The 27,114-nt window shown below is 39.9% G+C and overlaps 1 protein-coding gene across 2 annotated transcripts in view; it reads left to right on the top strand.

Moving 5' to 3' along the window:
• The first annotated feature begins 647 nt into the window (after positions 1 to 647).
• The window catches only part of PTK2 (protein tyrosine kinase 2), a 227,748-nt gene continuing 201,281 nt past the window's right edge, over positions 648 to 27,114 (top strand). Inside the window, exons 1-2 of one of the 2 annotated variants that reach the window (XM_052787688.1) lie at positions 648 to 745; positions 16,407 to 16,465. The gene's annotated coding sequence lies outside the window, so the exon portion shown is untranslated. Of the gene's footprint in view, positions 746 to 1,640; positions 1,659 to 16,406; positions 16,466 to 27,114 lie in introns of those variants that run through there. The other variant, XM_052787689.1, reaches the window with a different exon arrangement.

The following is a 27,114-nucleotide window of genomic DNA, read 5'->3' as shown; positions in this document are numbered from 1 at the left end:
GCCAGAGGTCCCAGAAAAGGCCACAGAGCGAGTTTGTCTGAGGCGTTTTCACGCCTCCAGGCAGCTGGGACGCCCGGTCACAGACGGACAGGGAGACACCGAGGACGCGAGCTGGAGAGCCACTTCTGAAAAGCGGAGCGAAGACAAGGGGTTAAACATCCTCTCTTCCCGATCTACCACCCCCCCCCCCCCCCTTTTCCACCGGCCCTTCAAGATCTGCCTTGCCTCGGGGAAGGAGGGAGGGAGGGAAGAGCCCTTCAGGCCGACGAAAACACGGGACGCTGCCCGCCGCCATCGCCGCGGCCGCCCCTGACAGGATTGCGAGGCGGCGGCGGGCACTAACGGCTCGCGCCACCTGAGGCCCGCACGCCGCGCCTGCGCAGGCGGGACGAGGCGGCTCCCCCCCCCCCCCTCCACTCCCCGGTTTGAGGGGCGGCAGCCTGACCCCCCCTTCCATCCCCCGCAGCCATGTTAGTGTGGGGAGCGAACCAGACGGGGAGGGAGGGAGAGGGCAGCCCCGCATCCCATGGTGCAGCGCGCCGGGAGGGCGGGGGAGCGGCCTGGAGTGGCCGGGGCGGGTAGGCAGGCAGGCAGGCAGCTGCCCGCGCCGCCGCGCAGATCCACCTACAGCGGGGCGGGCGCTCGCGGGACAAGTCCGCTGCCATCTCCTCTCCTCGCCTCAGCTCGCCGCGGCCCCTCCGCCCGCCGGGGACTGGCCGGCCGGAGGCGGCTGCCCCGCAGCGCGGTGAGTGCTGGCGGCGAGGGGCTGTCTGAGGAGAGGAGGAGGGGACGGAAGGGGCTTGGGGGGGGGGACGGACAGGCGGAGTGAGGTGCAGCGGCCCCAACGGCACTAACTTACGTAATGGGGGGGGGGGGGGGAACAGAGGGGGGTGATGGAAAGGTGTGTGTGGGGGCAGCGGCTTCTCCTTCCGTGTGTGGTGTGCCCCCCCCGGCTCGGGGCGCGACGGCGGCCCCGTCTCCTCAGGGGAAGAAGCCGCCCGTTTCTTCTGTATCCCTCGGGAGGGGCTGCCTCGGACACTGAGGAGGGGGCACAGGAGACCCACCGCACCACCCCCCCGCACGGGGCACGCGTGTGTTCACACGTACACGCACCGCACGCCGTGGGTGCCCGCGCCCGGGGGTGGGGGGGAAAGCCTGCCGCGGCTGAGGGCAGCCCGCGGCCGGGGTGCGAGCGAAGGGCTCCGGCCGGCCGAGGGAGAAGGCGGGTACGGGGGCTGGGGGTCCGGGCAAGAGCCGCTTCCCTCCGAGCGTCGTTGCGGGGGACGGGCGGGATGGGAAGGGAATGGGAGAAGAGAAGGCTGCGGGGAGAGGTCATCTGGTGCACCGCCTGCCCCTTCCCCCTCCGCCTTCCCGGGGAGAAGCCGGCCGCCCCCTCCGTCCTGCCTGCCCGCCCGCCCGGGAGGCTCAGGCCGGCGGCCGGCCCCCCTCTGCTCCCTGGGGCCGGGGCGGCCGCGCCGGTCCGGTCCCACCGGATGTGGCGGGAGGCGGTGAGGTGCTGGCGGCTCGGCGAGGCGGAGCGGGACGGTCCGTAAAGTAAACAAAGGGAAAGGGAAGGGAGGAGGAGGAGGAGGAGGTGTCCCCCTCGCTGCCGGAGCCGGGCTGCCTGGCTTTGCCCCTTCCTCTTTCCAGGCGTGCGGGTAAATCGGTGGTTTGCCTCTTAGAGCCTGGGTGGGAGGGCAGGGGAAGTGACTGAGGTTTCTTCTTTCTGTGCGTGTTGGGGTTTTGGGGGGTTTGGTTTTGGGGTTTGGGGGTGGTTTTTTTGTTGTCGCTGTTGGTTCTGTTACTGCGCTCGCTGGAGAGTGGGTTTGTGTGATCGTGTAATCCAGAGGGAAGCAGGGGCAGCTCTTTGGTCACATACACGCTTTAACCCGGGGATAGCCTCCTAAATCTGTAGCGGGGAAGCGGGAGCAAGTGTTCCTCAGGGTGGCTTTTGATCGACCCGGCTGGTGCCACAGAAGTTGGATTAGATAGAGGAGCCTTTGCACTTCTTGAAGAAATTTGATATTCTTTTTTCGGTTGTAACCCCGATTTTGGAGTATGGTGAGAATTGTACTTCTGCAGCTGTAACAGAGTATCTTTCTCCTCAAATCCCTGGGACTAATTTTGAAGCGTATGCTGTATATTGCCAATTTTCACATCCATTCTCTTTTCAAACCTCTTGTACTCGGATGATGCTTTTTTGGAACAAGGGGTAGTCTTTCTCTTTCATTTCCGTGGTGTGGTGGTGGTTGTTTTTTTCTGGCTGAAAGACTGTTCACTATATTGTTTCTATGTTAGTTGACTTGCAGTCAGTCTTACTGAAGTGCTCTGAAAGCAGAGTGTATCCTGTAGGCCCTAGCACTCTTGCAGCGTCAGCCTGCAGCTCAGTTTTTGGCAGTTTGAGTAGGATAATAGCAGTGCTGTAGTAAATGTGTTGAACAAAAAGTTCATTTGAGAGGAGAAACACTTGGGGATTCATATTGAAGTATTTAATATAAATGTTAGCTTAAAAGTGAAGTGGTATTGCAGTGTCCCTTAAAAATTCAGACTCCTTTTGGCCTTTGGTTGTTTAGTATCTTTTTTTTTTCCTGTGTTAATTGGAAAAGTCCCACATTCCTCAAAGCTAATCTGCCTTTATCATCTCTGATTTTATTAAATCTGAGTAAGGTCAAGAGCATAACTGGATCGGGGCCAGAAAATATTAAATGTTACATAGTTATTTGGAACAGCTTGTTATCTTACTGATGTTGTCCATGTCTAAAATTCCACCACTTCCTTTCACCACCTGGCTCCGTTTTTGTTACCTCTGAAATCAGGCTGTTATCCTACCTTGTATCTTTGTTGGAACACCTTTGCCCGAATGGTGTGATTTGCGGATGGGGGCCACAGCCTTTGGATTTCTTAAAGCAAGCTTTATGGCTGAGATTCTGTAAAGAATGCGTATGTGTACCTTTGAGATTGGAGCCTATGCAATAAATTTAACGGACCTAAAATCTGAGGTACTGTTAACAAAAGAAACAAAAAAAACAACCCCAGAAGAGGGAGGAGGCACTAGTTGCTGGGAAACATTTTCTCTCACAGGACTGTAAACTCTACAGGCTATTCAACAAGAGAAAAACTGTTCTGAAATTAGTCTTTTGTGCGATTATGTCTTAAATCCAGTTTTTCTAGAACATGGCTTGGATTGATGTTTGTGTTGGTTGACCTTTTATTTTGCGGGAAGGTTAAAATGTACACACAAAAGGAAGATGGCATAGTACTTATTTGTCAAAAGCTTTAAGCTTTATTTGGCCTCAGCCTTAGGTATTATTAAAAGCACTAAACGTGTAGTTGACATAGCAATCAACTAGCAGTGTATCGGAGTACTTAATCCAGAAATGACTATTCTTAGAATATCACTCTTGTCTTGAATGTGTAATTTGCTGAAATAGCTTTAAAAATTCTTTCAACATCTAGATATCTAGTGATCTAACTGTGCTTCAAAGTATGTTACATATTGTAGAAAGGTTTGGGTTTTTTTTTTTTTTGAATATAATGGTTTACCACATGATGACTAATAGTTGAATGGGGGAATCTTGGTTTTGTAAATTCCACCAAGCTAATAGATATTTGGGGGGATGATAGGAGGAGAGAAAAGCAGGAGTGCTTTTTGGAGATTAAGTAGTAAACCAGGTGGCTTTGGTGGTTTAGGAGATTGTCTTCTATATTTTAATGCATCTATAAATGTGGTGGGTTTTTTTCAGTGAGAGGGTAACTCAAGAAACAAGAAGTTATTTCTTGCCATTTGTATAACAAAATGATCGTTTTTTTCATTCCCCTTGTAAGCATTGCCATGTGTAGCAATACGGTCTTTTGGATGATATAACATTAATAGTAACAATACAGGCTATTCCCATTCCTTTTGTATCTCTCTAAGATTTGTGGAAGAACCTTCTTCAGTCTGACAGAGAACTTTCTGTGTTCTCAAAGCACAGTTTTGAAGTACATTGTGTTGCTGGTGGTTCTTGAATATTTGTATGTGTGTTCACCTACAGGTTTTTGACAGCTACATGCACTGGTGTTTAAACAATAGTCATGTTTTGCAGAATATTGGTAACTGTAAGTAAGTTGTAATTTTGCTGTAAAATCTGTACATTCAAATCTTGTATGTTTTTAGTCTTGCATGATTTTTTTTGTCTTAAATTGAACATTTGTAGCTTTACATTTGATGTAAATTACTGCATATAGTGCCTCTGTATTCTCACGTTCTGGACAAATTTCAATAAATTGGTAGAAGGTATTTAAAAAGGATACTCTTACGCTAGAATTCATACCCAAGATCTTTTTTTCTTGTGTTACAACTACCACTCTGGGATGCTAGCAGTGAAGACATGGGTTTTAGCTGTTTCTTACCAGTAAGCTTTTGAGTCCTCATTTCAGACAGCTGTCAATGAAAACTCAGGTGTGTGACTGATATTTAGTTCCATCAGATGTGGTTTCCAGACTAAATCTGTTTTTCCTTTCATCTTGTGTTTCAAGTACTGTTGCTGAGTAATATGAAAACATGGATATATTGACTTAATTTCTTGAAAAGGTTTTAATTAGAGGTCAGGATTTTTAAAAATGCAACAAACAAATCCTTACTGTATCACTTTGAGCTCTTGTATGGAATGATAGCAGAAATGGTTTAGGAACACTCTAAAACTCTAATTTTGAATGTACTTATTTAGCACCTGAACTACAGTGATTCTTGTCTCCCTGAATGGTAACTTCTACAGGATAGTTATTTTGTACTAGAAGTTGTCTCTCATTCTTTTAAGTGTTTGAAAAAACCCCTAGAACTTAATGCATTTTAATGCAAGATTAGAGTTTGTAAATTGTTAGTAATTTCCAGTGAGTCTCTTCATTTGTATATGACTGCCCCTTAGGAACCTTGGAAGTCCTGTGTGTTGTACCACCGTGTTCAATGAATGTGGTTTATTGTGTCTGTTAGAAAGACATGAAATTGAAAGAATGGGAAATTAAATGGAAAACATGATATCCAGATAGATATCTGGTTTTAAATAGTCTTTTTGGTGTAGGAGAGGAAGAAGTTCTGTGGACATGATCAAGTAGATCTTTCTAAAAGCTCTTGTTTTTCGAGTCCTGCTCTCCATGTTCAGGCAGTGGTTGATGGCTAATCAGATGAACTGTTGAAGGAAGTGGCTATTTAGGGATTGAACAGTTTAAAAACCTGCAGATTTTGTGTCGTAGGCTTAAATTTTTATTTTCCCTTTCCCATTCCTTTGTAACTTTGTGTTCTTTCTACCACATCAGCTTACTAAGGTAGGAGTTTGTTGCTGGCTCAGCATTTAGTGTTCTGACACTGGGATGCAAGTCTTGCAGCTGAGGGGACTTTGAGTGTTAGGTCTTCATGAATAGAAAAAGATTTAAAAAACCCAAACCCAACTGCACCCCCCCCTCCCCCCCCAAATAAATCAAACCAGCAAAAGCACAAAAAACTTCAGATGGCTTGATCTGATTTTCTCTATTTGTATTAATGCAGACACAAGAGAGACAGTTGTGATTCCCCAGGTGTGTTGTGCTGAAAGGTGTATGAAATACTAAAATTTGCAACGGAATGTTTTGAAAGCTACATCAGAAGGATGTGTTGTTGGAGGGTGTTGACACAGGGAATCATGTATATGAAAAAAAAAATAGTTTCAGAGATGGGAGGAGAACCACAGAAACTGAATGCTCTTTGCTCTGACAGTACTTGAAATCTGGAGATGCAGATCACTAGTGGTGTCAGTGATTCGTAGATTAGGAAGAAGTTGGAGAATAGTTTCTGAAATCCAGTTTACAAGGTTTGAATGCAATTTTTGTCAAGTAAAAATCAGAATGGAAGAGGTAAATAACAGAAGCTGAAGGCAACAGGCTTTGTTAGAGAACATCTGATGATTCGCTTGCATCAGTGTTAATTGTGGGTACATCTAAATTTTCTTCAGATCTGCAGCAGTCCACGGCTGAACTGGTAGAACTCTCCTGTATTGGATTTCCTTTGTCCCCTGTGACTTCAAGACTTTTTTTCTGCCTTCTAACTCTCTGCATTAGTCCTCTGCCTGGTTTTTATCGTGTTCAGTGTGGAAAGGGCATACAGAAAAAGTTCAAGCAGTTTCTGTTAGCTTCCTATTGCATTGAAGAATTACTTGAATTACTACTTTTTCTCTCCTCTCTCTTCCCCCTCTCCTCTCTCTTCCCCCTCTCCTCTCTCTTCCCCCTCTCCTCTCTCTTCCCCCTCTCCTCTCTCTTCCCCCTCTCCTCTCTCTTCCCCCTCTCCTCTCTCTTCCCCCTCTCCTCTCTCTTCCCCCTCTCCTCTCTCTTCCCCCTCTCCTCTCTCTTCCCCCTCTCCTCTCTCTTCCCCCTCTCCTCCCTCTTCCCCCTCTCCTCCCTCTTCCCCCTCTCCTCCCTCTTCCCCCTCTCCTCCCTCTTCCCCCTCTCCTCTCTCTTCCCCCTCTCCTCCTTTCTTTTTTCTTTCCTTTCTGGGAAGGGGACCTGACAAGCACTCAAGTTGGTTTCACTTTGCTGCAGGGTTCCAACTTTATCATAGAGTATAATGTAGGTCAGTTTAGAGCTTAATCTTTAAGATTAATCTTGACCCTTTCCCTGCCCATGGCACTGTAATTTAACTGATTTTAAGACCCTGGACTAATTTCCTTCCTTTTGACAAAAAGTGTATAAGCAAAACTTGTGTATCAGTTGTCCTGGAGACAGTAATGGGAGATTGCATATTCTTTGCCACTGCTGTCTTTCTAGGTATGTTGATGAACAACAGATTTAGAAGCATTTAGACAGTGTAGGACTCTAAGGACAAGAGTCCTTAAATGAGGCACTTCTCATTGCCTTTGCAGAGATTGTAGTGGTAGAGCTGAAACTGTTCTTACTGTTCGGGACAGTAAGAAAGAGGTCAGAGGGCTCTACTGACTGCTAACTACTCCTGTTTCCTGCTGCCATGCTTCGGGTTTTTCATTTTTACCCACACATGAAAATGTGCAATTCCTGCTTTTGTTTTATTTTGTTTTGGGGGAGGGGAGAGGGAGCAGACCATCTGAGGCTATAAAGTATCTTTGGAAGGCAAAGATAATTTTTCCTTCAGTCCCATTGAAGTTCCTAGGAAGGATTCGAAGCAGCAGCTGATTTTTTATTTTTTTTTTTTTTTAATATGGGAAGGAGGAGCTGCTACTCTTTCCTGTTTTCTTGCTGCTGGGATAGCAAATAATTTGATTGCAAGGGGGTAGCAGAAGTCTAGTTTAGCAGAAGCTCAGAATGAGCTAAATGATATATTTTGCAGGTCTGAATGCACCTCTTTAACCATGTACCTAGCTGTTTTCCCATGCCTTTCTTAACGCTGCAAGGAGTGTTTGCTGATATAATCTATGGGATGTACAATAGCAAGTAAGGTCTCTTGTCCATCAACATTTGATACTTAATTTCCTAGCATTGCCTTCAAGATTACTGCTACTGAAGGTACTAGTAAGAGACTTACAAATCCCAGTGTCTGAGTTATACCCCGTGGTGGTGGAGATTTATATCAGTCAACACCTGTTTCATCCTTCTGTTGTAGGTTTTATGTTCAGTGTGAATGCTGAGGCAAGTTTGTCCTCAGTAATACTCTGTAGCATTGAGATTCAGAAATTCTGTGATCTTTAAAAGAGAATTTCCTCTTACTGATTTTAGGCACTCTTAAGTTCTTTGTCTATGAAGATCGCGTGAAAGCATAACATCTACTGCCATTTTCTTACTTTCACATAGGTATCTGTTCTTGATTTCCTTTTTTTGGACTAGGTAGTTGCAATCTTTGTCCGTTGAGGGAAAAATTGTCTATGTTCTGGTTTAGAATACTGGAGTTTTTGTTGCCCACTTTTTTCAAGTAAAGGTTGAAAGAAAGGAGAAAAATAAAGTTAGTGTTTAAAAGAGTACAGTTCCTTTTTATTTTTAGTTAGTTAACTGAGCTGTTTACCATTCCCCCCCCCTATTTCTAATACACTTTTCTTCAAGCAGAAATTCCTTTTGCTGGTGGCTGAATGGTCTTGTAGTTCTTTTATGCCTGCTTATACTTCAGGTTTTAGCAGTCTCCTACTTCATCCCCTTTGCTGCTTTACTGATGCTCTTCTGTAGTGGAAGCTGTTTAAAGGTAGAGATACTTCTTCGTAATTGATTTTCCAGTCTAGGCAGCAGCACACAAAAGTAACGTGTAACAGGTACCTTCATAGTTCAGTTGTTTGAACTAACTCTTTGTAAAGAGTTAAACTTCATACTTTAGTTCTGTATTGGTCCTTATCTCCCTTTCTTCACCCTTTCCCCAGCAAGTTCCAGAACTTGATGGAGGTATTCTTGTATTTTTGCCAGTGCCTAGGACCTCTCGTGTCTGATACCACTGCTTTTGTTAACCAGTGGTGGAAAGAGATAGGAAACACTGATGCAACCGCAGAATTGAAAGTCGAGAGGCAAGAATTTTTTCTACCTCTTCTGTGGCTTATTTTTTTCCTTTTGATGGCTGAACTAATTTAACTGCTGGGCTGTTGTTTATTCCCCTTTAAAATAAGGACAGTGCTTTGCTCAGGCTTTGTCCACTGGCACATAAACACATGGCAATTCTGAAGTGCTTTCTGTAGAGGGGTTTGAAGTACCCCTCAAGAAAAGTAGAAACTATGATGTTGGATCAAAGTTATTCATTTAAGGTGCCATTTGACTGCTTGGAATGAACCTTGGTATGGCCATTGCAATTAGTTCATGTTTGTCAGTGTACTTGTTAACCTTTCATGATGCCTGACTCAGAACTGCATTTGCATTTACTAAATAAAATGCACTTGCATTTTATTTTATGAGTAGGGGAAAAAAAGCTGGTTGATAATATGTGTGTAAAAATGCACATCCCAAGTGATGAGCCACAAGTTGGAGGGTTTTAATCTCTTAAGTCCCATTTTTAATTGTATTGAAGACTGTTTAATTTTGTTACATTTTTAAGTAGTTTTCCATTGCCAGCCTTCATCCAGGAGACCTTTACACACTTCTGACGTGTAAGGGTCTCGCTTGCAGTGAAGCTCTTTGCAAATGTTACAAATTACAGTTCCTGTTCTTACTCTTGTGTTAACAGTACCATTATGGGAACACTATTAATTAATGGCTAAAGAAGTAATTTTGAATTTTTATCAGTTCTCACTTTCTATTTCAAGCTTAAGCACTATATTCTAAAGGCTTCTAGATTCCAGTTGGTTTATTAATTATCTTGTCATTTTACTTTAGTTTATATAAATCACAAAGCTGGCTGTTTTCTGTACTTGTTCTGGTGCCTCTCAAATCTACAGCCTCTCTTCCTACTCTGTGTTTAATGCATTTTGGATTTTGTTGTTGAAATGCCTGCTCAAAACATACTTTGCAAGTTCTACAAGAGCTGAGTAAGCTGGGATGTGCAGGTTATGGATTGATTGGTGCTCACTTTGTGTTTAATCTTGTTCTGCAGGTGCAGAAAAAGAAATGCTCTACTGTGGTGTAGCAAGGGGGGAAAAACTTGGAGCAATTTTTTTGCTGAATTCAGTACTGGTAAGATTTAGTTAGAATGCTCTGTTCAGTTTTGGGCACTGTACATTGAGAAAGGGTTTTCCCCTCTTTTGGATGCTTTCAGTAGCAGAAGATACCTGAAGGCTATGACACACAAGAATTGAACAAATTCAGATGTTAACTTTTTATCTCCTTGTAGCCTTAAGTTAGTCACGTGCATTAGGCTAGTACAAGAATGAAGAAGATAAAGGCATACAGGGACTAAAGCAAGAAATAGTTGACTTAAATAGTAGGTCTGAAGACTTGGGTTGGTTACTTGGGGAGGAAGACTTGTCATTCTAAGAATAACAAACCATTGGAATAGATTAGGGAGGGATTCTTGTCACTGACCATCTTTAAGAGCAAGTTAGGCATCTGTCAGAAAGGAAGTGCTGTTTATCCCTACCTCAGGAGTGGCAGATTGACAAGATGACCTCTTGAGTTCTATCCAGCACTGATTTTAGTGATGCTAACAGGTAAAGAATGTGGGGTTATTATTTTCAGGTTTATGCCAATAGTCAAAAGGTAGTTGACAGCAACCCCCGCAACTGATAATTTTCTCTGAGCTCTTGTAAGCAAGTCCTCTCTGTTACCTTTTTAGCTATTGCCTGAGACTGTGGAGCTTTGATGTAAATCTGTTGCAGGCAAAGCATCTTGTATTTTCATTGTGGAATGCTGTTCTCAGTTATGGCTGTAAAGGTCATGGAGAGAAGATCTTTTTCATAAGTGAAACTGTCATGCTTTTCTATAGGTGCAGATGTTACCTAGATATGGCTTGAAAAACAGAATTATAAACTGGTTAGTGATATTAAAACAATTAGCTTAGTTGCCATTTTGTCATGTACTTACAAATTTCATGGAAGAAAACATGCAAGACTTCTAAACTGTGCAAGCACGTTAATAAGGTGGCCTTAGAGGATGACTTTTTTTAATTCCTTTTGGTATTGCCCTTTAATTAATGACTATATCTTATTATGTATTAATAAACTGAGCTTTGCTTTCAGATTAATAGGAACTTCTGGTGAATCTATACTTTATGTCTATCTTTCACTCTTTAATGTGATAGCTTGTATTTTGATGTTGCATCAATAGGCTTCCTCTTAATTGTAACTCAAATTAATCTGTTTTAAAGCAAGTCAAAATGTTTCTCAGCATTTTGTCATGGAAGGAGTAAGTCACTACTGAGATTGGGAAACAGAATTAGGTAATCTTTAGTGAAAATGTGTATGGAGACAAAATGTGGTATGCATGGCTGTCTGTACTCAGTACAGCCTCTGCTGGAAACTAGTATTAATGACGCACCCTGCATTTGAGACATTCCTTATGAAAGTAAAGAATAAATTCATTGATCTGATAGCTTTTTAAACACTATGTTAAAATTTAGAGGCAGAAGCTGCTGGAATTAGCACTTTAGTGCTACATCTGAGTTCAGGGAGCCTTTAAACTGAAAGGTGAAGCTAAGAGTGTACATCTGTGCAATGTGTATAAACTTGTAAGCTGTTTGTTATGGTTTGGGGAAGTAAAAGTAATTTAAAAAAAAAAACCAACCCTATGTGGTATGGAGGCAAGAGGAAGCCTCTTTCTTGTCATTTGTATTAAGTTCTGTTTAATCAGTTATAAAAGCACCTAGTCAGACTAGATACTGAATCTTTATTATCAGGACAATCTAATAATTTCAGATTTATGTGGATTTCTTGTTTAGCGTTGTCTTTGTAAATGATGTGATTTTGGCCGGTGGGAGGTGGGGTGGTGGATCTCCTTCAAGGAGGAGGATAGCATTGTTATTCTGACTCTTATCTCTTCTTGAATGCTTTGTGAATATTAGATTATTACTTGTATTTCTTGGGTTGTGGACGGAAACAAAAATACCATAGTCAGAGCCCCTGTAAAACTTAGACGAAGAATATAGTAAAAAAAAAACCCAAACAGGATCAGAATATAATGCCAAATACACTTCTGTTCCATCTTCTGCCTAGAGCTCGTGTCAGTGTTTCATTTTTGTAAGAACACAAGCTTTAGTACTCTGGATATCATCCCCTTGTGGATGGAAATTTGTTACCTACATGAAATCAATAAACAACCAGGTGGGTTTCTTTAGGAGACTAGGCACCTTTAGAAGAAGATGGTGTGCAGCATAGATGATTAATTCTCAGATGGGGATTTAAATGAAGCGAAAGTTTAGTTGTGTCATGGGTTACAAGCCCCTGCTTATTCAGCCTTAGTAGAAGGGGGAGAGTTTCTTTGTGTGATGGCAGTACTGCTTGTCTTGTGCTGTTTCAGTGCTTTCAAAAGCTAGTTTTATGCCTTGCTCTCTTCTCATCAAAAGAGGAGAGGGAATTCTTAAAGACAGGAGTGTGTATCATTGGCTTCGTTTTACAACTGAATCAGCTTTTTCTTCTCTTAAAGGCAAACAAAACCTTTAAACTGTTTCATAATCTGAGTATTGAACACAGGAGCTTCCCTTCCTGGGAAACAAGTTTTGGAGTTCTATAATGTATTTATGTGGCTTTTTGGAGATAAATGGGGATTGCATTCAAGTTCTTTGTTTAAAAAGCCTTTGTTATTTCTGTTGAAATAGATCTTGAACTACGGTATTCTCAAGTGGAAGTAGCAACATTAGTCATATTATACCAAGCAAGAGATCATAGAGTGGAAGTACGGGAAGGGTGAGGACTGCAGCAAGTTGTGAAAATAAAGCACACTTGTTTTAATACCTTAGTCTTGAAGTTGATAGAAGTGGTAAAATAAGGCAAGACCTTGTGGGTTGCTGAGTCGAGATCAGTTTTAGAAAGGCAAGATTAAAGCAGTGAGTCTTGAGAGAGGATTTGAAGCATAGTCAAAATGAAATGGGGAGGGGGGAACTGGTGCCCATGTGCATATAATGCGAGTACTTAATGCACAGCTGTCACTTGAAATACGATAGTTTTTTGGACTGAGTCTGTGTTACAGCAGTTTTAAGTGTTATGTTGAACTTGTGTTCTATGTTGTTAAACCTTTGTCTTTATAGCAGATTTTGTGTGATGGTGCTTATGAATGGGTGGTGGTAGCAAGTATGGACTCCTTTATTTTTTGGGTGTTTTTAATATGATATGGAATTGAGATCTTGCTGAAGTTTGCCCTTCTTCCCCCAATTAAGTTAAAACAATCTGGTTAAAAGTCCTGTAGAACTACTGGTGGTGGGGCTGACTGTGGCCATATGGGTATGTTTTGTGGTGACATGCTTATGGTCTATGTTTGGGTCCAATGAGTCTGTTCCCAATTCTGCTTTATGGAATACATTCTTCTGGTGTCCAAGCCCCTAAGCAATGTTAAGATCAAGTTAGTGCTTGTATGCCAATTATCCCAAAACACTAAGGGTTTCAAGACTAGTAAATCTTTACAGTATTGTGTCCGTGCAAATAGTGCTTTTGAATCAGTCTAGAATTCAGTAACTGCCTTGACTGTTCTGGGACTTTCCTGAAGGCCATAGGTCATTTGTTAGTAGACTGTGCTTGGGGCTGTGTTGTACTATTCTTCTGCATAGGTTTCTTCTTGGTGCTACTGCTGAAAGTGCTCCAGGCACGTCCATTACCCTCATTGCTTGAGATGTAGAGGAGCTCTGTATATACAGTTGTTTACGCAAGATATAGGAGAGTATCTAAAAACCTATGTGTACAACTAGCAGGAACGATAACATTGCAGATAACTTTGTTATAATTATGTCTCATCTCTGCTAAAGAAAATATTACTTGTGTCCAGAAATTTCTGTTACTGTTCTTGCCCTACACTGACAGAGCTCTTGAAGTCTTTCCTGTTTACCGTGATCTTTAGTGCAGTTTTACTGTGACTTACTGTAGTGCCAAAGGGGCATCATTAGAGACCAGATCTGATGACGTTAAATGCTTTCTAAGGATAAAAATGCTGCATTGCACTGAATTGTTTATTTGCTTTGCTGCTGCGCATCAGAGGTGGAAGAAGGAAGTGAAGCGAGTAACATTGATCTTTAGTGGTCCATCTTTAGCTTTGTAAGGCTTGAGATGATGAATCGCTGTACTGAAATGGAGTTGAAGATCTGGGAGAGGGTTAGGAAGAGAGGAATTTGTGAAGAGTAAATTAAAGGAGTGATAAGAGCAAAGAGGACAGATTTGAAGAACTTGATCAAAGAGCTTTAAAGGTAGCTGAAGACATAAGGTAGCTGAGGAACAAGCTCTATGCCTAGAAGATATTTTAAGATTTTTATTCTTGGTTACTAGTAATTGGCTTATGTCTTCAGTGGTATGCTTGGTGAAGAAGAGGGAATGGAATGATACTGGAAGACAAAACTTAAAATTTCAGACAGTGTATATGGAGGTTTAGATCTACAAGTAAAATGTTCTGTTTTAATTGAAAAACAGGTAGGATTATGTGTGATTTTTTTAAAAGAGGAAAATAAGGTAAGACCATGATAGATAAAACTGAATTAAAAAAAAAAAAAGATAGGAAACAAATAAAACTGGACCAAATGGGTGACTTACAGCCAGTTGGAAAAAAGTCTAGAAAGTAATAGTTTTCCACCACAAAAAATGTTAAACTTAACATTTAAATATTGTCAGTTTACTGAAAACCCTACCCTTGCGGAGAAAGGTAGAGAAATTTCAAAAGCTGTGAAAAATTCCTTTATTTTTTTTTAGCACATATATTTGGTTTTTTTTTTTTACTTTAAAGAAACCATTCTGTAAGAGATATACTTTTTTTTTTAAAAAAGTTGAAATAAAAGCACAATACTTTGTTTAACCCAAACCAAATTTTTATGTTTAATCTCCTTTTGACCACTTTAGAAGCTTTCAGCATTTATCCCTATTAGAACAAGACTAATTGATGTTTTAAGAAGTGTTACAACTGGTCAAACTTGAGTTGAGCATAGGAGAGTTCTTGTCACCGCTTGCTTCCTAAGTAATTGACAAATGAAGTCAATCAGTAAGTAACCTGCAAAAACAAATCTTGGGAAGGTATGCCTGGAAATGGCTGTTAGTGTAAGGGAGATGAAATGATCCTATGTTTGCATCGTCTCTGACTGCATTACTCTCTTAGCAGCTAATGACGAAAACAGGCCCTTTATTTGTGCTCGAGGGTTGCCATCCAACATCAAATCACACTAGCATGCATTTGTACACTGAATTTTACACACATGGGTAGTTCTATTGAAAATCAGTGGGGTAACTTGTGTGGAAAATTTAACATGCTTGTAAGTGTTTGGATTATTGATGCCTAAGCAATTAAAATAATATTTTTCTAGTGTTTCTCTTTGGTGCATATTTGATGTTGCATGTAAGTCCTATGGTATTACACAGACCATTATTTTAACAAAATGCTTTAAGGGTGCTATTGACGTAACTTCCCAGAGTGGGGAAAGGTCATTACGGTTTGCCTTGGAAATTAAAAGTAGCTTTTGCCATATCAGAAAACATCTTTAATTAAAATCAATAACTGCATGGGTTTTTCAATCTGAGAAGCAGTCTCATGAGCAATTTCCCTTTTCCTGAAGGACTTATGATGTCATTCACATTGTCTTAATTGTTGGTATGTTCACGAATTGTCCCAAATCATGACTAACTCCATAAAAATATTCAGAGCAGACATGATTCTGGGGAAAGCTGTTTGCCACTCAGTCTGGTAGAGTTAATGGGACAGCCGGCTGACTTAACAGATTCTGTATTAACTTTAAAACTAGTATTTCAAGGCAGTGCTGGTCCTTTTACATGCCACCATAAAAGCAGTTCAAGTACTCAAGTGATATTTTTCCTCACGGTATGGATGTGTGTTTCAGGTGAGTGTCTGTGGCTCATTTCTGTGGCTTTCATCTACAAATTTAAGTATTTTGGTTTCCTCATTTTTTAGTTTATTATAGCTTAGATGAACACTTAAAAAATTTTACAGTTTCTTCTTTAACTTTTTTGTGTTACTTTATCTCATCAGGTTCTCTTCTCTTGTGGAAATCTTTTGGTGGCCTTTTTGTGTGAGAAACTTAAGTAGCTAAGGTGAATAAAGGTTCAGAAACAGTTCTGAAAAACTGTGCTAAGTGCTTAATGTGTAAGCTTAGGCTTTCTACTGGTACTGCCTTTGTCCCTATAGTATATATTTGTTCGAGAGGCAAAATAGCAAAAACAACTAGCAAAGTAGCAAAACCAGCTTTGTAGATTACTCAACTCTGGGATTCTTTCGGATCGATCATTTCCTTTAAAGAAAAACCCCACAACTCTTTCTGGACAGTGTACTACGTGTATGTGTTGAGCTATATCTGTATGTATTTGTTACTTCAGCTAAAAACTGGCTTGGCTGTCCTATGATGTGCATACCCTGAGGAAATAAATGCTTTTTGCTAGTTCCTCCCCCACACTTTTTTTTTTTTTTTTTCCCCCCAGGAAAGCACTCTTTCTAATTCTAGATCTGGATGCTGCTAACGTTTTGAATCACTCCTGAGGGTTTTCAGTACTCACTGAATTGTTGTTGCTATCAAATATATGTTAGCTGTATTAAAGGTTCACTTCAGAATCCTTCTTTAACCCTCCTCCTTCTTCAAAATACCAAACTCATGCAAGTTGTGAAATTTGTAGTTTACCTTCATGGGACCTACAAGATTTTTGGCAACTTGCTTTATAAGGTATCTCTTTTGAGTTCTGTTTGTTCCCCCCTACTGCCCCGCTCCAAGGACTTCCAGCTAAATAATCTGCACTTGTAAAGTCGGGTATGTACTGCAGCTCATTCCTTTGGAAGGTTGTCTTGTCTTCATAATAAGAGTATAAGTTATTTACTTTAAGTTTGTTGGATATTTGACTACTTTGATGTTAAGTCAAGAAAATATCCTAATAAATTCTAAATGTTCATTTCAGATTTCATGTTTCATCCTGTATTGAGCACCTGCTGCTGAGAGCTGGAAAGTCTACTTAAGGTATGTGGAACAGCTAATGATTTCACTTATACACAGGGTTTTATTCTGGGTAAAAAGGTTCAAGTTGAGATTTTTTTGTGCTGTTTTTTTGTTGTTGTTGTTGTTTCCTTGTAATTATTGTTGAAAATCCTGTTTTTTAAACAATGGGTGTTAAAACAGAATTTCTTGGTTTGTCTTTTTCCCTGAGCCTCCTAGAACTGGCCTTTCTCTGACATCCCATTTATGGCCCTTCCATTCAGCCTGAGAGGTACAGAGGTGGGTAGACCTGTGCAAGTAACTTAGCACGCATGGGAGGAATTTGTAAGGTGTTTTCTGACCTACCAAAACTACTTAGCTGGAAGTTCTCTGACCAGACCAATGTGCTGGCTTTGGAGCGAAATGTTAATGATTCTCTATTCTCACATTCTGCTTTTCTGTGGTACATAAAAATTTGTCTTAAGCAAAATCTTCACTGTAGGGGCACTTGGCCTCATCTTAAGTAGTTTAGCTGTAAGCAGGAGTAGAGAAGTTGGGTAACCACAGTATTCTTTGTATTACAAAAATCTATTTCTGGTCTCCTATTTTTTGGATTCTTTGTGACCCTCCTTCTCCCAGGGTGAATGGTTATATTTGCAAATTTCAGTTTTATTTCTCAGCATACTTGGTATTCCTGACTTCTGCTTTTATTGCTGCTGACATATATGGATGTTTGGAATATTCTTACATTTGAGTGTGGCTAGAATAACTTGTTGGATCCTTTTTTTTTTTTTTTTTTTTTTTTTCTGGTTTGTGTGTTTTTTCTTTCTACAGCCTTCCCTGTGGTTGGTGGTTTGGGAGCCTGTATTACATTATTTCTTTTTTCTATTGCTCAGGCTTTGGCAGGTAACAAAATGCATCTCCTGCTACTTCAAGAGCACTCTTGCATTTAACTTGCTGATGTGGAAACCCTTATTTAAAAACTTTTATATCACCTGTTTTAGATTACGTTGATGTTCTCCTTGCCTGGGCTGTAATGCATTTGAGAACAGAAGAGATGTGTCTGCTAGCATTTCACATGGACTAGGCCCCTAATGGATCTTAAAACTGTTATCTTGCAGTTCAACTTCAGAGCATTGCCTCTCCGGGATCTCTCCATATTTTCACCTTCATGAAACAGCAGATGGTCACTTAGCGTCTCCTGACTATTTAAATTTGCAGGGGTAGATGTCTTTATTCTTAAGTAGCTTTTTTGCTTAACTTCTTTCTTACTTTATGAATGGTCTGGATGTTAGTCAGCCTTTCTTAAACTTCAGTTTTCAAGTTTATGGTGACTAATTGCTTCTCCTTTCTAATTTCTCCCTTCCCTTTTCTGGTATGGGATGATGTTTGTATTATGCAATTAGTTTTCTCCAAGGAATTCCATCTGCTTTCACCACTTCAAGGAATAATTTCAGTGGTTTAAAAAATAGTAGTCTTCAGTTTTGTCACCCAAACTGGAAAAAACCCAAAGTACTTCAGTTTGAACAAAAAGCACCAGTACTGGTATTTTTATCAATTAAGACTAAAATTTGTTGCCTTATGTATCATGTTAATTCTGAATTATGATTCAGATGGAAACCCAGACATTTTAAAAATATTTTTTGAACATGGAAAACTAATAATGTGGGAAATCCAGAAGGGGGGGGTGGGGGCTGGCAAAACAGGTCCTTCCCCCCTGCCACCCTTCAGTTTATCATATAGCAAGGCCTACAAATCAGACCTATGATTTCAGGGTTTTTTAATGCTTTCTTTCTTTTTGTTTGACCTTTTAAAAGGAACAGCTATGACTGTCGTGATGTCATAGGCAAAAAAGCACACTTGTATGTTTTGTGAACTGAAGCCATTTGTTCTTTGGAATACATGGTTTGTAAAAGGCTGAAGTGAGTCATATCCTGGTAAAACCATGACAACTAAGTATTTATTAGTTTCTTAGGTAAATAACTTGCAGTACCTTCCTAGATAAGACTTCACAGAAAACCAGCCCTGTGAATAACAAGGCTGTGAAATATAATCGCAAGTAAGAAGCAGCAGCATAAGATCTTAAATGTAAATTGCAAGTACTTTTGACTTGTCAGGTTTACATTGAAGTATGTGTATTTTGTCTGGCTGGGGATTTGGTAGGAGGAAGAGATTAGTGCTACTTACTCTCTGAAATTGGTATTATATATGCAAATACTGGAATGACAGTTCCAGTTGCAATGACAGAAAAATGTTCTGAATCTCTTGCTTACCCAGCTGCTTTATAAACTGTTACTGTAAGTCTTGTATTCATATTGCAAAAATTTAAGCTCTTATGTGTATCATGATAGTCGTCTTATTATGCAGTCATGTACTTTCTTCCACAGAACCGCTACCTTGTTTGGTACCAAAAATACACTTGCCTGTTCACTGCACTCTTCAAGCCCTTCTCTTACAGGATGCATTTCTTCCTGTGAAGTTTGCCATGGTAGTGCTGGCTTTACCCATTCATCTTATGGTATTATTAGCATCTGTATTGGATGGAGTAATAGAACTTAGGATCAAAGGTTTCAATTTTAGGTCCCTGCTCAGACATGCCATTTTTTTTGCTGTAACACTTAAAATTTGCTCTCAAAACAGATTATCTCACTGATTTGAATAGCACCTGAAAGTACTTGGCAGTTCTGTATTTAACCCCCCAGATATCAAGGTATGTGTCCATGAAAGAGAAAAGCATGGCGATCGTGGAAAACTTGACTGAATGACGCTGCTAACCTTATCCAGAAACCCTGAATGCATAGATGACACTTATTTGCTTCAGCTCATAAAGTATTCTTTGTCTTCTTCCTGATGCTGTTTATTTACTCTGTTTATTAGCAAATGCAGAAGACATATATCAGTAGGGAGGGATTATGAGCAACAGTTCTATTTAGCTTTATAATTCTGACTTATTCCTCAGGCCAGTCTTTATGCACTGAATTGGTGCAGGGGTTTGTAGGTAAAAGTACATGTAATTGTACGGGTATTTATTGCGTATATTTTCAAAGATGTTGGACAGTCATTGACAGTAGGTGGTGCTAGCACTTCCACCTAAGCAGCAGCTTCCAAAAGATGTTCTTCTGATTATACCCCTACTGCAAGTGACATCAGATGCTTTCCAACTTCATGGTTTTATTTCAGTTGAAATTAACTAGTATTTGATGAGCAACCTTGTTGTATCCAGCATAGCATTCACTTAAAAACAGTATGGTGGATCGATAAATTAATGTTCCTTTATCTCTTACAGTAAGAAACGCTTCCCTAACGAAATCTGTAGAGATCTATGACTTCTGTATGTTTTGGATGTTATGCTTGTAATCTTGTTTTAATACATTCAGGGCTTTTCCCTTCTTGATACAAAATCTGTTTCAAAAGATTTCAGTTCGCACTTAAAACTGTAAAGAGTAACCATTCTATTCTCGAGTGTCAAGATAATTAATGTATATTGCTTCTTGCCAATAACACCTATGTGCTTATAGCTCCTCCTGGCTTCTGAAAGTGGAATTTTGCTGGGCTGCTATCTAGTTTATTATTCTGGACTTTGGGGGCATTGGAGAAAGATTGACTTTTCCACCAAGGTTATGTTAAACTTCAACTTCTTCCAAGCAGGCTGGGTTCACAAGGGTGTGCAAGTTCACCAGTGGTTTAGTGCAGAACACGCTCTTCTCTCTGGCTGGGGTCTTACTGTGAAGGGCTCTGTGCTCTACCTGAATTGCCAGCCATCACAAGAGTTATAAAACCAACGAACTTGAATGTAACGAACACAAACCATGCCATGTAGTGCCTAATGCCTTTCTGAACTCTGTCCTGGCCTTTGCTCAGCATAGCTGTTGTTCCTCAGCCTGTCCCCAGAGCAACTGTTGTCTTTTTACATAGAAAGTGGGCTGGGGGAAGTAAATTTCAGTGCTTGTGATATTCTCAATTGTCTCATCCCTCAGAGGAGTTTAATAAAACTTCAGCCTGTCTAGATTATCTCCGAATATGTTACTGAGGTAGAATGAAGTAGTGTTTTAGTCTTCTCTCTGGAGGTGCCAAAGGTCGTCTTTATACCAAAACAAGTTATTTGTTTTGGTTGTGAGCCCTTCTGGTAAATGTGAATAGGGAAATATAAAGCAGAAAACAAAGTTTGACTCTGTAAATAGTATTCCTTTGTAATAAGACTTGGATGGATCTGTAGTAGTACACTCTGATGATGCCAGGAATAGCCATGTAATGCTGCTGCTACCTTCCAGACTGTTTAAATTGCAGATTTGTGAATGGTTGACTTGGTTAAATATCCATGAAGCTTTTGCCCATACATCAGGGCTTTCGCCTGCACATTGCAGCATTGTTTCAGCTTGGAAATGTTGAGACCTTTTCACGGAATGCATTCTTCTTGTCTTGGGGCAACTAATTTTTTTCTTCATCCCAGCCCTGCAAACACATACCTGTTCAAATTTGTGCAACCATGTTGACATGTTCAAATCAGTAAGAGTAGTTCTTGTACCTGAAGTCAAGCATGCCTATACATGTTTTTTAGCTCTTATGGTGGTAGGCTCTTATTTATAGTTGTAATGAAGGTGGATGCAACTCATTTTATTGGTCTAAAAAGCAAAACTAACTCTGTTCCACTATGGCTATTCCATTCCATCCCACTAATGTATTTATCGCTTCTCTAAAAATAGACTTACAGCATTTGGGAATGCAGGGCTATATTTGCAGTGAAGTTTGCTGTAGCTCGTATTTCTATGAGAAAACTTCACTTGCTCACTGGTAATGTGTAATTGTTCTTTGATCCTGTATTTTGCTTAATGGGTTAATCTGTACTGGCTGTTATTTGCTGCAGGAAATGCACAAGACTGTTTTAACGCTGGCCTAGGAAAGTTTCTAAAAGAGCAGGATATTCTGAATCATTCACCAAGACCATTCTCACACAAAATAATCAATGACAATGTGCTTCTTACTGCTAGGTGGTCAACTTTTTAACTTTCCAGTATGTCGAGATTTCAGACACTTAGTGGATCAACTCCACATCAGCCTTGCATCTTAAAGTGTGTTATCTTCCTGCTCTTAAAAAGAAAACTTGAAGATGATTTTCTGGGAGCATCGGAAAGACCAAAATTCAAACCAGACCATAACCATTTCAAGGCTTGTAAAGTTCAATATTTAGCTGTAAACTGAGTTAGGCTTGCCAGGCTTCCTGTTATTCTTTGTGATAGTGTTTGTTATTGGTGTAGCATCTTGAGTTGTAGTTGTAGACCAGGTTGTAATGAGTGTCCTTATAAGAAAAGGAAAATTGGTGGATACAAACGGACTGACAAGTCATAAAATACTGTGGAAAAAATATTGGCCAGCTTGATAGGCAGCAGGACCAGCAAGTAACAACCCAGGGGTTGCCAAGGTTAGTTTGTCTGTGCTGTAGTAAAGGAAGGATCTGGGTTATTTCCTGGCAGACGTTTATGGAGAACTTCCTCTGAAGAGAAGCAGTCTTGAGCGCACTTCCTGAAATGTGTTTTAACTAGCAGTGCCTGAGATGCAGGGAATTTCATTCCCCAGGAAATTCAGGGCTTATAAATATTGTGCTGTGCTCAAAACGGGACCTGATATTCTAGCTTAACCCTTATCAGGATTGTATAAAGTGAAAAGAGTACTTGTCTCCCTTACATTTGGCATCCCTTGTTCACAAGTTCCAACATAATAGTTTTTTATTTCTTTTTCCTCTTCTCTCAGTAGTCTCAATAGTTCTTGCTCACTTTCGGTTAACTAAAACCTCCAGATTTTCTGTGGTTTTGTTGCCTTGTTAGTAATCTCATTTTATATATGCAAGGTTGGTTATTCTTACCTAGTTGTAAAGCTGGTGGAAAACTATGCAATACAGCATTAGAAGCCTCTGATGTGATGCCTTTCCTTCTCATGTATTTATAAGACACATTACCAGTTATATGTGAACAGTCAATATAAATCCTTTCAAATCAGCCTGACTACCCTTTATGTCTAGATGCTTGTAGAAATTTGGTTTGCTTATTCTCTTCTTTGGGACCTTAAGTTGCGTAAGTCTTCCCAATATATCACAATTCTTTAGACGGCAATTTCTTTTGAAACTATTAAGTTCTGGAAATAATGCTGTGTTTTCATGTGCTTGAATTTCATTAAATCCATTTACAGAAGCAGGAGTTGGCAGAGATAGTGATTTGGTTTTGATTGTATTGTGTACTGTCCACATACACTGCTATCTTCGTTACAGAGTAGATTACTATCAGAAGTGATGTGATTTCTTTTGTCTGTTTCTCACTGGTAGCTATGAATCAGTACTTTTTTTTTCTTTTTTCTGTGGCAAGAAGTAAAGCAGGCAACTTGAATTCCCTGGGCAAGTTTGCGGACAAATGCAGCTTGGACAGTGTTTCCTTATTAAGGAGGATGAAGAGGATATGTGAAGGCAATAATGGCCTATAACTGTACCCATAAATGAATGCATTAAGTGAGATACAATGCTCTGTACCAAGAGGCAGCCTTTATCACCTCACAGAAGTTAATAGTAGCTGTTCCAGGTACCACAGAAATACTGCCCTTAAACAACATGTGGAAGATATATTGTAACACAGTCCACGCTCCCAGCTGTATTGTGGAAGGTGTGTCTTTAAATTGCTGACCAAGATGCTCATTAAAAAAAAAAAGTTCAGCTCTTATTTTAGTAAAATAGTATTTAGAATGTGGAAAGGAAAAAGGCACTTAAAAAGTCATAGTTGTCAACAGGACTGCAAGTTTGGCATTCCAGGTTATTTTTGTATCTATTGTAAGCAGGTGGTTGTGTTGTCATTTCCCTCTTTCAGGATCAGTCTACTCGGTTTAACTTTAAGGATAGGATGATAAAAGCTTGGCAGAATCATAATAGGTCCAAAGGAATTGAGGCAGCTGTGATCATGGAGTTCTTCCTTTCAGCCTATTCCTTTAATCTAAATTTCTACAAGAAAAATGTCCAAAAGGAATGGTAGGCTTTTTCTCATAGTATAATACTCAATGTATTTTAACTTTCTCCTGTTTCTGGAAGTCTTGTTGTGTTGTTTTGCTAGTAGTAATATTCCTGGGAGTCTGAAGTATATAGCATCATAGTTATTTTAAGGAGAAGAATACAGGTTGTACTCCTCTGCCTTTAATGTATGCTAACTCTTAACAAATCACCTTATATATAAATTTGACTTGGACTCTTATTAGGGTGAATAATTTACCTTAGAAGCCTTTGCATAATAATTTTTGTTTTTGAAAAACAGACAAGCAAACAGGATGTTAACTTGCATCTCCTTTTTACATGGTGTTAGGGGCTATATATTAATCCTTCTTTGATACCATAAAAAAATTCCTGAGCACAGGATATATTCATATCCAGCCTGAGTCCTTCTGCTTCTAGCTTTATGCTAAATCCTAAACAGATGCGACCCTAAATGAAGGTGGTCATTAAACAATGACCTCTACATCTTTTTGGGGGGAGGCTTTTTTGGGTGGCTTTTTCTTTTTTTATTTGAAGAGGCCCGCTCTCTCCAGGAAATTTTGTGTAGATGTAGGTAGTCAATGAAGAATAGAACATCTGGTGGTGGTGGTAAATTCTGGGCTTCAGTTCAGAGGTTTCCTGTTAATAAGGTTTGAAGAAAAGCCAAGCCAAAGCTACCTGGAAGACTTGCTTTGGGGTGTGTATAAGCATATGTATATGGTGTGAGACTTTAATGAGTTACTCTTCTACTCCTTGAAGGAACAGGATAAGAATTAGACCTCTATACTAAATCTAGAGTTCCAGTGACATAAAAATTACGGAATCTTGGTAGTAATACAAGGAATTAATATTTTTGATGTTGCTTTTGGTAACAAACACTTAGCTTTGGAGACATAACACAAATGCAGCTTTCCCGCTGGAAAGGAGAAAGAATGATGTAAGGAAAACAGTAAGTTACATTGCTTAATATAGTTCTGGTCTCTGTATCCATAGTGATGACAGCAGAACCTGCACAGAACGCTGCTACCATTACTGCAATAACTATATACAAACAGTATGACTAATATGGGTCAGAAGATGCTGTTTTAGCTTTTTTAACTAAAACTTCCACTTGAAGGTATCATCATAAAAAGAAAATTTGTGATGGCTATATTCAGGGGAGCATCACAGATTTAAAAATTGGCTGAAATGCACAAATACAGAGTTAATTATTCTTTTAGCATTTAGTGCTTTTCTAATGCAAGTTGTGCATTTCTGTAATTTAGTGGGCAAAGTGTGGAAATATTAAGGTTGGAGGGAGGGTTGTGATCAGTCAGAAGGCTCATCTGTTTTTAAGTATAAGACTACGTAATCCCTTCTTCCAGTTCCTCACCTGGTTTGTATTTTTAAAGGAAATATTTTATCCCTAAATTTTCATCTGAACTGTAAAATACTTTTGTCAGGAAAAAATAATTTCTATGTTATTTGGGTGAGTTGGGTTGAGTTTACTTTGAATTTATTACTTTAGCATGAACTTATTTTTCCCCCCTTTCTTCAAAATAATTTTTCAAGAGAAATTAGCAGGAACCTGTGAACATTTGAAAAGCAGTTTGTAGGAAAGGCCCAAAGCTTGACCTCGGGTCTAGAATTTCTGCTCTCATAGAATTTATAGTTAATTATAGAAACTGAACAAAAGACTTATTGCTTTTGGGGATGGTAGAACTATTATTTTTCTCAGTCCTTTTAAGTGGCAGCAATGCTGAATTTCTGCAAATTGGCACATTTTAGTCAATATTGGTTTTAATCTCTTTAAGCATCCATATTTTCTCTATAGCTGGTCTGATGACTAATTGAGGTCATAGGCAGTCTGTTCAGGAAATTCTGGTAACTTTGCATTTTCTTATTTTTACTGCTCTCTTCTAGCGTTAAAATTGCCTAAAATGTATTTTGAAGCAAGGACATGTCTTGATTTGTCCACCACATCTCAAATTTCTGAAGAATGCAGAAATTTGAAGGAGGGAAGCAGTCAGGGATGTGAGCAGCCTAAGGACAAGGAAACCTCTCCAAGCCTACCGTATTCCCTGCGGTAGAAAGAGAAATATGTGGAAAAAAAATTGGGTTTGGATCCTTGGATTGTGCAAATAATGGCACATATGTGCCATTTGTAGCTTAAATGGCGTGGTTGTTCCCAAATTTTTGTTAAAAGCAGGAGATATTAAAAAAAATTACGTTGAAATATTCATAGTATGTAATTGCTGAGGCTGTTGGTAGTGCACATTGGTATTTATTTCATTTTGTGGTTTATAATATATACACTTTGTAGATAACTTCTCTTACATTTTTAACTCCTACACTGCAAATTAAATGTTGATTTGTGCATTGCTGGTTTTTAGGCTTCAAGGCACTTCTGAATTGTGGTTAATTGATCTCCAACTCCATACTTTAACACACAGTGGTCCTGAAAGCAAGGCATCTGAATTACAAATTACTGTATGTTTTACACAGGCAGTTCACATATTTAACCGATTTCGTGAACCTGAGACTAGCTAGTTTTGCTGTGCAAGTTACTCTTTGAAATGCTTGTGAATATGAAGGGAAAATAAGGACCGAACAAAATAAGAAATAAGCTACTCCTAACAAGTTTTCTAATGTGAAAGTAATGTTATTTGCATGTAAAATATTTGGAAATTCCACACTCTTATCATCCATACTGTCCATATCCATGGCATTCAGTTTCCTAAAAACTTTAAAGTCAGACTTCAATTTTCTGGAGCTTTCAGTCACAAACATCAGTATTCAGCCAGTCATCAGGCCTGTAATCCAGTCCATGAATGTTCCCAACATAGGTTTCTGCTAGCTTATTCTCACAGTTTATACGTGTGAATTAAATAAATTTCATCATCTGTTACAGTTTTCTTGAATGAGAGGATTTTGTCCCTAAAAATAAACTTTTGTGGCTGTTGTATGAGGCCATATGAGTTATTTTTAATATTTTATGCTACTTAAAAGCATTTGGATCCATGTTCGTTTGGCTCCTAATCAATGTTACAATTGATTGCCTTTCATTTGAATGATGTACCTATCTTTAACGGGTCTTGGGGTGGAGGTTGACCAGGTCTGTAGTCTTGGTCACAATGTAAAATTTAAAAGCCCACCAGGAACTGTGTTTCATAGAGGACAGCTGTTGAGTTCAGCAATTGAAACAAGCTGCTTACTACCTGGAAGTCTTCTCTCTGATAATGATGAGTTGATAAAAGTTAACACAGTGAGACTGTCTTAACTCTTCAGCAGGTAGAGTGAGAGTTCCTTGTTTGTTCTTTTGTCTTTGAGATGTCATTGAAAAAGGTGGTGTCAGGAGGGAGAGCCATGTTGGCCTTAGGGCATGGGATGTAGTAGGTTGACTCCATCAACCAGCAATTTAAGGTTTGAAGAGAAGCCAAGCTGAAGCTACCTGGAAGACCTGATTTGGGGTGCGTATAAGCATATGTATGTGGTGTGAGACTTTCACCAGTTAATCTTCTACTTCTTGAAGGAATAGGGTAAGAGTTAGAGTTCTAAACTAAATCCAGAGTTCCAGTCACATAAAAATTATGGAATCCGTACATCGTTGGGATAAGCCTTTTTGTGTATGTTCTCTGTAAGAGGTAGTTTGGACCAGATGATCCTCTTCTTCCCTGCACAGAAACTCCCTTGGACAGGATGAAACCATTAC

This window comes from Harpia harpyja, chromosome 5, assembly GCF_026419915.1.
Source record: "Harpia harpyja isolate bHarHar1 chromosome 5, bHarHar1 primary haplotype, whole genome shotgun sequence".
Lineage (NCBI taxonomy): Eukaryota > Metazoa > Chordata > Aves > Accipitriformes > Accipitridae > Harpia > Harpia harpyja.
Note: the sequence above shows the minus strand (reverse complement) of the source record. Positions and strands in the feature narration are given on the sequence as shown.